The 11,214-nt window shown below is 37.4% G+C and overlaps 1 protein-coding gene and 1 pseudogene across 1 annotated transcript in view; one reads left to right on the top strand and one right to left on the bottom strand.

Moving 5' to 3' along the window:
• The window catches only part of DPYD (dihydropyrimidine dehydrogenase), an 805,636-nt gene that overhangs the window by 32,598 nt on the left and 761,824 nt on the right, over window positions 1-11,214 (bottom strand). The window lies entirely within an intron of this gene.
• Window positions 9,127-9,987, top strand: LOC144216735 (AKT-interacting protein pseudogene; annotated as a pseudogene).

Below are 11,214 nucleotides of genomic sequence, written 5' to 3'. Positions count from 1 at the left end.
GGGGGGGGGGGGGGGGGCGCGGGCAAAAAGAGAAGGAAGAGGGAGGGACAGAAAGAAAGCAGAACCTGAGGACTTTTATAAAGAGGAAGAGCTAATATTCAATTTCAAGCTGTTTGTGTTGCAGCAATTGAAATCCTCCTCTCCAACCCTTAAAACTTAAATCAGTCTCCTACATACGTATATGCTTTAGAGAGAAATTTGGAAGAAAATCAGCCAAATAGGCTTGAGTTTCATGGTTGGGTTGGCATGTAGCTCAAAGAATAGGAACCAACAAGAAGTAAGATTGAGGGAGATGCAGAATTCAATGAAGGCAGGGGGGTGGGGGGTGATTTATAGCCGGAAGTGACCTAGAGAACATAATCTCCAGGGATTTTGTAGCAATTTCCAGAAGGACAGGACTGGGTGATTTCAGCTGACATGTGGGTTCTGTAGGTAGTTTTAAGGGAGAGGAGGATAAGTAAGAGCAAAAGGTGCACAAACAGTTTGATGCAACCCTGATCCAAATGAGCAATTAATTCCAGCTAAGAGATTAAGGAAGACTTTCTAGTGAAGGAGGAATTTAAACTGTGATGAAAGATTATAAAAGGAAGAAATAGTATGTGGTGTTGGAAAGAGATGAGAGAGTTAAAGGAGTGGATGAGTAAAGGCATGAAAGTTTAAGAAAACACACAGGATGAACTCATTCTTATACAGCTAAAATATGACATGTAACTGGGGGATTAGCAGTGGATAAAGCTGGAAATCTATGCATGACTCTGAATTCTGGGCAAAGCAGTTTGGGTTTTTGTTGTTTAGGGTGTAGGGAAATACCACATCTTTGAAAATATGTGTAGGTCCTTATGGTGGCAGAATGAAGGGTGGCTTGCAGGAGGATATTTGTGGCAGAGAGAAGATAATGATCCAGAATGTTGGGAGTTGGGATTCTGGTAGAAGCCGGAAAGTGAACAGATGACCTATAACATTTTTTTGTTTTAAGAGTCTATGGTACTCTGGAAAATAGAGAACAAATAATGACCATGCACCCGACCCCAACAGTCCAACATTGATTTTCATTCCCACAATGCCTTCTGACTGCTTCATCCCTACTCTGACAGTGACTTCTGCCTGAAGCCACCCAGCTGTCATTCTTTCTGACACAGCACCCTTCTCCAACAGACCTCTCTACCTCTTTGCAGCTCTTCATTCCACAAATGGTCCCTCCTCTCTCACCATCCCTTGCTCAGTCAGAATCTCAAACACTTCCAAAATCACATAAGGACGTGTGTTAACTGGTGGCTGCATAAACTGTGAGCTGCAAAAAAGTTACTTCTCAGTCAAAATGCACATGGAATAATGTTGGTGGGGAACCTGGGAAGGGTTAAATAGGCGTTCTGGGGGATGCCTGCTTTTATTCTGTAGAAAAGATGAAGTGGGGAGAAGGCGGGGAAAATCAACTTCCTCAACAGCAGCTGTAATGAGAGGTGAATGAAAGTTTTATGAAGGAAGGAAGTTCTATGAAGGAAGGTCACCATCTTCATCAAATCAGCATATTCATTGAGTACTGTTATACACCAGGCCCTTTGCAAAGCACATGGGTACATTATCAGTTCTTTATTGCAACCCTGTGGGGTGGGTATTGTTCTTGTCCCATTTTATTTTATTTTATTATTATTATTTTTACAAATAGCTTATTGTCAAATTAGTTTCCACATAACACCCAGTGCTCATCCCCACAAGTGCCCTCCTCCATGCCCATCCCCCCTCCCCCCCACATCCATCAGTCCTCAGTTTTGAATGAGTTTTTGAGACTCATTCAAGAGTCTCTCATGGTTTGCCTCTCTCCCTTTCCCCCACCATTTCCCCCCTTCATCTCCCCCTTGTTCCTCTGTCAAGTTCCTCCTAATCCTCCTATATGTGCAAACATATGATATTTGTCCTTCTCTGCCTGACTTATTTCGCTCAGCATAACACCCTCAAGGTCCATCCATGTTGCTACACATGGCCAGATTTCATTGTTTCTCATTGCCATGTAGTATTCCATGGTATAGATAAACCACATCTTCTTGATCCATTCATCTGTTGATGGACACTTAGGCTCTTTCCATGTTTTAGCTATTGTGGAGAGTGCTGCTATGAACATTGGGGTACATGTGCTCCTATGCATCAGCATTTCTGTATCCCTTGGGTAAATTCCTAGCAGTGCTATTGCTGGGTCATAGGGGAGTTCTATTGTTAGTTTCCTGAGGAACCTCCACACTGTTTTCCAGAGGGGCTGTACCAGTTTACATTCCCACCAACAGTGTAGGAGGGTGCCCGTTTCTCCACATCCTCGCCAGCATCTAGAGTTCTCTGATTTGCTCATTTTAGCCACTCTGACTGGCGTGAGGTGGTATCTCAGTGTGGTTTTGATTTGTATTTCCCTGATGAGGAGGGATGCTGAGCATCGTTTCATGTGTCTGTTGGTCTTGTCCCATTTTAAAGATGAGAAAACAGTTACAGAAAGGCTAAGCAACTTTTTCTAATTCTCACTATTAATAAATGGCATTGCCTAGGTGGTCAGTCAGTTGAACGACTCTTGATTTTGGCTTAGGTCACGATCTGGGGGTCATGGGATTGAGCTCTGCTTTGGGCTCCTTGCTAAGTGTGAGCTCTCTCTACTGCTTTCCCCATCTCTCTCTCTCTCTCTCTCTAAAAATAAATACACTGAGGAAACAAAATGGCAGAGCCAGATTCAAATCCTTGTCTGCCAGATGCCCAGACCCTGTGCTGTGCTGTCACTCACATTTCTTTATAATCCTTACAAAGCTTTGTACAAGACCAGTATTTAATATATCTTTGACTGATACAAAGAGGCATACTACATATATAATCCATTCCTTGAAATCTGTGCCTCCTATTTTTTCCCATTCCACAAACCATGAAGGGAAAAATGTTTCACATGGTAGACACCATTTTAAAAAATGCTGAACACATACCATGCAAAATATCTGTGTTAGTTCAGTCCTGTTTATTATTGGCCTCAAGTTTAATGAGCTCAAGTTAATACAGGTGAAAGGCCAGAGTGTTACATGCGGCAGTTAATGAAATACCATAGAGCTGCTGAGAAAATGATTAGCAGCCAAATGTGAATTTAATATACTTCATTCTCCAGAAGCAATGCCCCATGGGAAGCATCTTTCTGTGGGAGGTAATACTGGAAATAGCACTTTAGAGTTAGAAGATGGAGCTCTGATCTTAGCCCTGATATATGCTCATTTTGTGACCTGTGGGAGCTATGACTCCTCTGAGCCTCAGTTTCCTCATCTGTAAAATGAGAGGGTCGGACCAGATAATTTGTAAGGTTCCGTCCAGTGACATGTTTTGTTTTGTTTTCAAATTCACAGTCAGAAATCCTCAGGGTTTATGACCAGGTGGCATCACGATCTATGTCACGTCCACAGTCTGTGGATGAAATATTAGACTGAGTCACAAATTATAACTCTTTCCCTCCTATTTATAGAACAGGCTGAATCTTTTTAAGCTGTAAAATATGAATAGTGTTTACCAAATTCTCAAAGTTGGGTGAGTTCATGAACTGTTTTAGGCTTTACTGGTGGAAGGTACAACCACAAATATCTTGGCTGTCTTTTCATTGTGAAATAATAAAATCTGTATAGATAATTAAATTATATATTTTTTAAATTAAGCCTATTATAATATGTATAAATTGAGGAGTCTATACAGATCACAATCAATGCTTCACTGTCATTATCTTTATAGAATTTGGCTTGGCTACAATTCACTAAAGACACTTTCTATACAAAATCAACCACATGCATATTAGAAGTGGAGATTAGTGATGTCAGACACGAAATTGCCAAGACAGTAAGAACAGGATATAAGCACATGTGTGGTATTATTTGGTATGGAAAGTTGCAGGATGTTGGAAGAAAATGAATCTTTCTTCTAAAGTACTGCAAATACAGAATGATCACTGGTCTTTGGGTGCAGAGATAACACACTTGGTCTCTAAGACAAGCTCTGCTTGCCCTATGTGGGCCTCAGTTTTCATCTGTGTAAAATGAGGACAACAATGACCATTCTGCCTACTTGCTCTTCATAACAACTGTTTGAAATAGGAAGGCACTAATAGATTATTAAAATACAACTTTTACCATTTTGAAGACTATAAAGCAATATAGAACCTAAATGCTATTTTATTATTGTGAACATAATTTGTATTTATGTGCGATTCTTTTACATCTTTACAATGTAAAGATGATATGAGTATTCTGCATTATAAAAATGTCACAAAAATACTAGCCTCATATGAAGAAAGACTTCCTAAGCTATAGTCCTTCCAATGCCTTAGGAAGACTTGGATGAAACAATTTGCCTTGAAAATTCACCTTCAAAATGCTACTGCTTTCATGGCTAAATATTGCATAGAATGTCAAGGGCAAAAACCAATGAGGGAAAATGGAATAAAAATTACTTCATACAATGGGATGGAAGCAAAGAAAAACAGAAAAGTGGGGTGATGAGGAAAATGGGACTGCTATAAATATGATAAAAGCGTTCAGGATTCAGGCTATATTTGGAGCAAGAGTAGAAGATTAATTAGTCTTTTCCATATTTATTCAATATGATACTTGAGATTTTCCTACGCAGAAACACCGGGATGACTGCTTTAAGCCTTTTTACCTGAAAGTGTAGCATAGGGCATAAAATATCACATTTGGATCCAATCAAAAACCCTATTTGGAGTTACTGTTCTGGACACATTGGAAAAAATGATCATCATTTTAAAAGACAAGTTTTAGGGTTTCAATGCTAAGAGGAGATTTATACTCAAGAGAAAAGAAAAGGAAGTATAAGTTTTTAGTTGAAAGGAAAGAAGTTTCTAAGTTAATTAATTACCATACTAGTAGGGAGTATTTAACATGGGAAAGAATCTTTTATATGTGTGGCAAAGTGCTCCATCAATAATAGCTTCTGCATGCTGACATGGAAACACTAGCAAACATCCATAAGATAAAATTCATATCTGTACCCAGATCACAACTGAAGGCAGTCACTGCATCACAGATTTTGGACTTTCCTCTCTGTTTCTTCTTCATTACTTTCTAAACTATATTAACATTACTTATGCATTCTCTTATTTTTCTGAGTATATCATAAACATATTGAGGACAGGACATTATGAACCTGTTTTATCTTCCCTTTACTGCCTTGTACACAGTTGGTATTAATTAAATATTTGATGAATGAATGAAGCATTAACCACCAAAAAGCTATACTGGAAGAAATTTCTGCTAACCTCATTGGGGTCACAGCTTACTGCTGACATTTTTCATATAAAATGTTCAGAAAAGTTCTCTCTAGGGTCATCTGGATGGCTCAGTGGGTTAAGTGTCTGACTCTTGATTTTGGCTCAAGTCATGATCTCACAGTTGTGACATCGGACCCCACATCGGGCTTTGTGCTGAGTGTGAAACNCCACCAATCTTTGAGAACATGTTTAGTAGAGAAAGAAGTGAATTAAATGAATAAATTGAGTTTGAGGGATTATCTATGGAATTCATTAACCCACCCTGGCCCAATGCCGCATTAGTTAGATTTCAGAAAGTGACTTTCTAAACAGAATAGGATGAGATTTTAAACTTTTTTTGTGAACCATCTTTCCAAGAGAATGTGTTTTTCCTTGTCTCATGAAGTTTGAGAGTCTAGGTTGATGTATTAGACTACTTGTGTTACAAGTAGTCCCCAAAGAATGAATAATTTTATCTTTATCTACCACAAATTGAAACACAAAATTGTATTTCATCACATTTAAGATATTATCACATATTGTTTTGTTATATGAGGAAAATTATAAGCAGAATATTTTTTAAAATATCACTAAAACTTTTAAACATTCAGAGTCTGCTAATTTAAAGATAAATTAATTGCAAGACATCCTGAAAAAAAATGCATGTCTTAGAATGGATGAAATGCATTGTGTTCCTCAAATACTTACTGGCTCACTTTAAAGTTTCTTTCTCATAGTAGCCATGATATGGTATCTCATTTTTCCAAGAGCAATGCTATGTGAAAAGTACATTATCCTTCCTAAAATCCTATTTGTAACTAAGAATCCAAATTTTAGAAATATAAAACAACAGCAACAAAATTATCATCAGACAAAAGCAGGGAATAAACACTGTTCTATTTCCAGCTTTACCTCAGAAAACAATGTGAGTAACTGAAAGAAAAAGGCAGAAAGAAGTAGTCACTGGATACTTCTGATTTGGGTTGAGTCCAGATCTGAATCCTCTGACATAGGAGTGTATTGTTTCTTGAATTCCATTTCTCTCCCATATCTCCTCTACAAGTTAGATAATGCCAATTTTTTAAACTGAATAATATGTAAAATATGTATTTGTATTTATGTCTTCTAAGGTAATTTCTAGGGGAAAATATCAGAAGCAGCATTGTTCCTTAAAAGAAAACCATAATTTCAGACTGTTTTTTAAGAGCACGATTTACCTCATGAATTTCTGTATGAACGTCTTTGCATGAGCTAAGTACCTGGGCAGTTGACAGACTTAGTTATTTCTAGGAAAAATTTCCGTTGATCAGCATGCAGGGATTAATTCAAGCACTGCTCCTTAGAGATAGTTTTTCTAGGACAGAATGAGCCACAGGGAGAAAAATACACAAGACAATGTCAAAAGATACAGCATCATTATGCCATTTAATGGTTGATGTATGTTACGTCAGCCCAGTCCTAGGAAAGTGGGTTTTCCCTGAATAAGATTTTAGAATCTATAAAATCACAAGCAAATACTACATATTCCTGTTAGTCATCCAATCATAGAATTGTTTATATGATGGCATTAATGGATTCCTTAAATGTGAATTACTGCTAAATTTCTAAGTAAACTGCCCCCCTCTTCAGAGACATTGTAATCCATCTCTCATGTCAGATGAACTGCGGGACTTATCCTTTGGAATCCATAGGCTTTACTGGTTTTCTTCATTCATCTCTCACACTCAGTAATCCTTTTACCTCTCCTTTCTAAGTTTATAATTTAAATGCAATGTATTCACTATTGAAAAAAAGACCCTAGTATAAATGGGATGTCTTTGAGTTATGGCTAAAGAAGCCATTACTGGTTATACTATGGTCTAGATTCTATTACACATTTGACAATCTGGGGAGACTCACTGTCCACTTGCCTTCATCAATGTTTTGGGTTAACACACAGAATTAAGGTTGGGTGCTGGCTTTGGGGCCCTCTGCTGCTCTGACTTCTTTCATATGGTCTTGCATTTTGTGTTTGAGAGAAAAGTCCTTGAGGACCATAACTGGCTGCAGAAAGTTCTCTGCTTATTCATCATAATGGATTTTGATTTTATTATTTAAAAAATTCAAAGGAACAGATTGGTTAAATTGGCATTTATTTCTCAAAATCCTAGACGATCATTAAGAAGAAAATCATATTTAGAAGGATTATAAGAAGTATACAAAATTCTTGCATAATATATTTTCAGGAGAAATAAAAAGAATTAGAGCAGTATATGCAGTGTTATAATTTAAGAAATTATTGTTTTTATATGTATACAGTTACCTGCATACGTAATTGGGATCTCTAAGTAGTGATATTAGAGGTGATCTTTTTTACAGTTATGTCTTTTGCTAATTTTCTATAGTTAGCACATTTACTTGTATATCAAGAAAAATGTTATTTAAACAAAATATTAACCTAAGGGGCAAACTAATGGGAAATATTACAAAAACTTTGTGGGAATAAAATTATAATTATTATTATGGCTAAAATCATTATCATATTGTTATTTTTTAATATGAGCATCAAATCATAATTTAGAATGGTATCTATGAAGCAATTCTAAGCTGTGAGAGAATGCATGGCTAAACTGACAGAAATATGTTAAGTATACTTCAGGCCTAATTCTTAAATATGCTTAAATAGATACCAAATCAGAAATGTTCAGTCACTCTAGCAAAGCATTCTATATATTTGAGGTTACAGATTTTTATTTCTGAATTTATGACAAAATGTCTATCCTATGAGGTGCTGGTACATTAACATACCTCAAAGAATTAAACTGTAATGTGAGCTTTCCAAGAACTAAAACTCTAATGCTAGCTTTTAGGAGAGTGAGTTATTTATCATTTATATCTCTCGAAGAAGGTATACATTTAGATAGATATGCATATGAAAATATTTATGCACAAATACCCAGAATAAAAATTTGTCCCTGCAACATTAAGCTACCCAAACAACTGTAGTTTTCTGAATATCCCGGAGCCTAAAAATATTGCATTACTAGTGTGCTATTTGATGGCAAGTATCCTCTGCACTTCTAGACAGAATGAAGAGAGTTGAACAGAGCTATAAAGGTAAGTATCACCCTCATATTAAGTTCTGATTGGTTCATTTGTGGATTAAATAAAAACATTCTTTTCAATTTGAAAAAACTTTTTAAATGTTTTATTTATTTTGAGAGAGACAGAGCGCAAACAGGAGAAGGGCAGAGAGAGGGGAGACACAGAATCTGAAGCAAGCTCCAGGCTCCAAGCTGTTAGTACAAAGCCCCAAGCAGGGCTCAAACCCAGGAGCCATGAGATCATGACCTGAGCCTAAGTTGAACACTTAACTGACTGAGCCACCCAGGAGCCCCATGACAAGCTTTTTTGACTGGCTGCTGATATCTTTTGTAGCTCATTTTTTATAAGTAGAAGTCAGTGAGTATGGGAGAGGTTTCACTAAGATAACAAAACCAATTTGTAAAAATATGAAACAAAGACTATATATAGATTAATGGTGGTAGCAGCAAATACACTGACATTGGAAAAATAAGGCATCTGTAAGGGAGTTAGAAGTTCTGGAAACAACAGTTGGTGAGAGAGAGTGAAAGGTGGCATTTTATGAATTTAAGACCCATAAAGGTAATATCTACTCCATAAGCATTTAAAAATGGGCATTCATAAGAGTGATTTGTACTATCCCACCTCCTCTTCCTGACAATCTCTCAAGGCCAGAGTCATTAGCCCCTGTTGAGCAGAAAGGAAATTGAGCCTGGGGAACAGTAAAGTGAATCCTGAGGACAGGAGAGTTTGATGACAAAGACCACTGAATGCTTTTGTTTGAAGTCCATGATATGAACCCTTTCTGGAACAGGTCTGCAAGCTCTGTATGGAAATGGTCTGATGGCAAAGAGAAGACGTTAACGGGATGTGATATCTAATCCTCTACATGCTGCCCCAAAGAAACAGCTGCCTTCTATTCCCCCAAATGCTTTGCTCATAGCTAAGCCGACATCTCCGACCCCAGCAATACAGTCAACAAATGGTACACATGCTTCTTATGGACGCTTCTAGCTGCAATACACTTTTCTTGCAGAAATTTATGGTGGTTGTGAAGCAGAAGTTACCAGGTGTCTATGTGCAGTCACCTTATTGCTCTGCATTAATGTGGTTTGGAGTAGTATTCACACAGCATGGACTTTATCAAGATACTGTGTTTAAGGTCACATCCCTGATAACTACCCAGGTGGTGAAAGTCCATGCTTGGTTTCTGATATTCCCATCTTTCACCTCAGATAAACTGGATATGAAGGGAGTATTTGCAAACTAGAAGCAGAACCATAATCATATTTGGCAAGTATTAATGCATGCAAGGAATGCCTTCTACAAGATTGATGTGTAAGGCCTCTAAACCCAGAGGCGGCAGTACTGTATGAAAAAGATGTTCAGCTTTTTAAAAGTAAAGCGGTTGACAATGTTAAAATGTGCACTGCTTGTTTGTTTGACCAACCTAAAATAGAAGACCTCTATGCATTAAATTAACTTTTCTCCATAGAATCTTTCTGTATATGATGAAGTCAGGGAGAAGATGCTGACTCAGAAAAAAAGAATCCTGAAATACGGCACAAATAAAATTTCATGTTGCTGGCCTGTCATGGGTAAAACTTGGTTCAGGACAACCTTTCTGCAGAGAAGGGAAAACAGTAGCAACTTAAAGCCCCGGTGAATCTGCTATGCCATGCACTTTCCTGCTGGACCTGGGTCTAGTTAGAGCTGACCAATGACAAAGGGCTGTCTGGAGAGTCAAACTGTGTGACTAAGGACCGCTATCAGTGCTGTCCATGGATGCTTAGATTCTAACAGCAAGTTTTGGAAACCCTTCCTGTAGGTAATGCATTACTTCTTTCAGAGTGTCTTTAGGGTGGCTATCTAGTTCGGTACTCTCAATTATTGGGGACCTTGAGGTTTAACTATTTTTCTGAAGATAGCCCTAAAGGTAAAGTACATTCATTTAAACTAATAGAGTAGACAGAGCTCAGCACTACGTAATGATTTTTAAATCAGTGGTTTCAGTTGTACACACGTTAGTATATGGAGAGGAGAAGTAAAGCGATTTGAAAGCCTGGATAATCTTCTGTCTGAATGATCCAATTAAGTTAAACCAATGCTTATGAGCACCCACAATTCTTTAGGCATTGATCTCTCTAGCTGACTCACTATTCAGGGAGGACACCCAAACTGAGTGTATCTTGGATATCTTGTAAAGCAGCTACGGTGTGTCTCACTGAGACACCAATTTAGGAGGTCTGGATATATATACAGCCAGTGTGAAACTAGAGAAATGGGTAACTTTTCTCACAGAATTCATTTTTGTACACAACCTCTTTCCTGCAATGTTTTGTAGTGTAGATGGATTATGGCTTTGGGTTATTGCCTTCAAATATCTACCCTCGCAGATGCTTGAACAAAAAACTTAAGTCCCCCTAAGATAAAAAGCAGCACAATGACAGGTTCAATGTGCTAACACTACAGGTTTTCCCAAATAAAACCTTTATTGACTGAATGTCTTAACATCATCAAGAGTCACTCATTTATTCGATGCTCTCAAGTACTGTATATATGAATGTACGGATGAACAAAGACTTTTTTCCTGAACAGTCTTCACTAAAAGATTACTTCAGAATCATAGGTGAAAGCTTTCTTATTGCTATATAATTGCAGAGGACACCTAGAGGAAGCTGGGTCACGCACTGTTATCATCTTTCTCATACACTAATTCAACCTAGAATATACCGGGGTTTATTTACATTCTATGAGTTAATAAAGAGAAGATTAGAAGACAAAATTAATCCATTATATGGATCTGTTGTATAGAACTTTAGTTTTATTATAATATCAAAGATTCATTTTTAATATTATTTGGTTTACAATTTTGTGTCTTT

The sequence above is a fragment of the Crocuta crocuta genome, unplaced genomic scaffold (genome assembly GCF_008692635.1).
Source record: "Crocuta crocuta isolate KB4526 unplaced genomic scaffold, BGI_CrCroc_1.0 scaffold48, whole genome shotgun sequence".
NCBI lineage: Eukaryota > Metazoa > Chordata > Mammalia > Carnivora > Hyaenidae > Crocuta > Crocuta crocuta.
The sequence above is the reverse complement of the archived record's forward strand: the minus strand, read 5'-3'. Positions and strand labels throughout refer to the sequence as shown.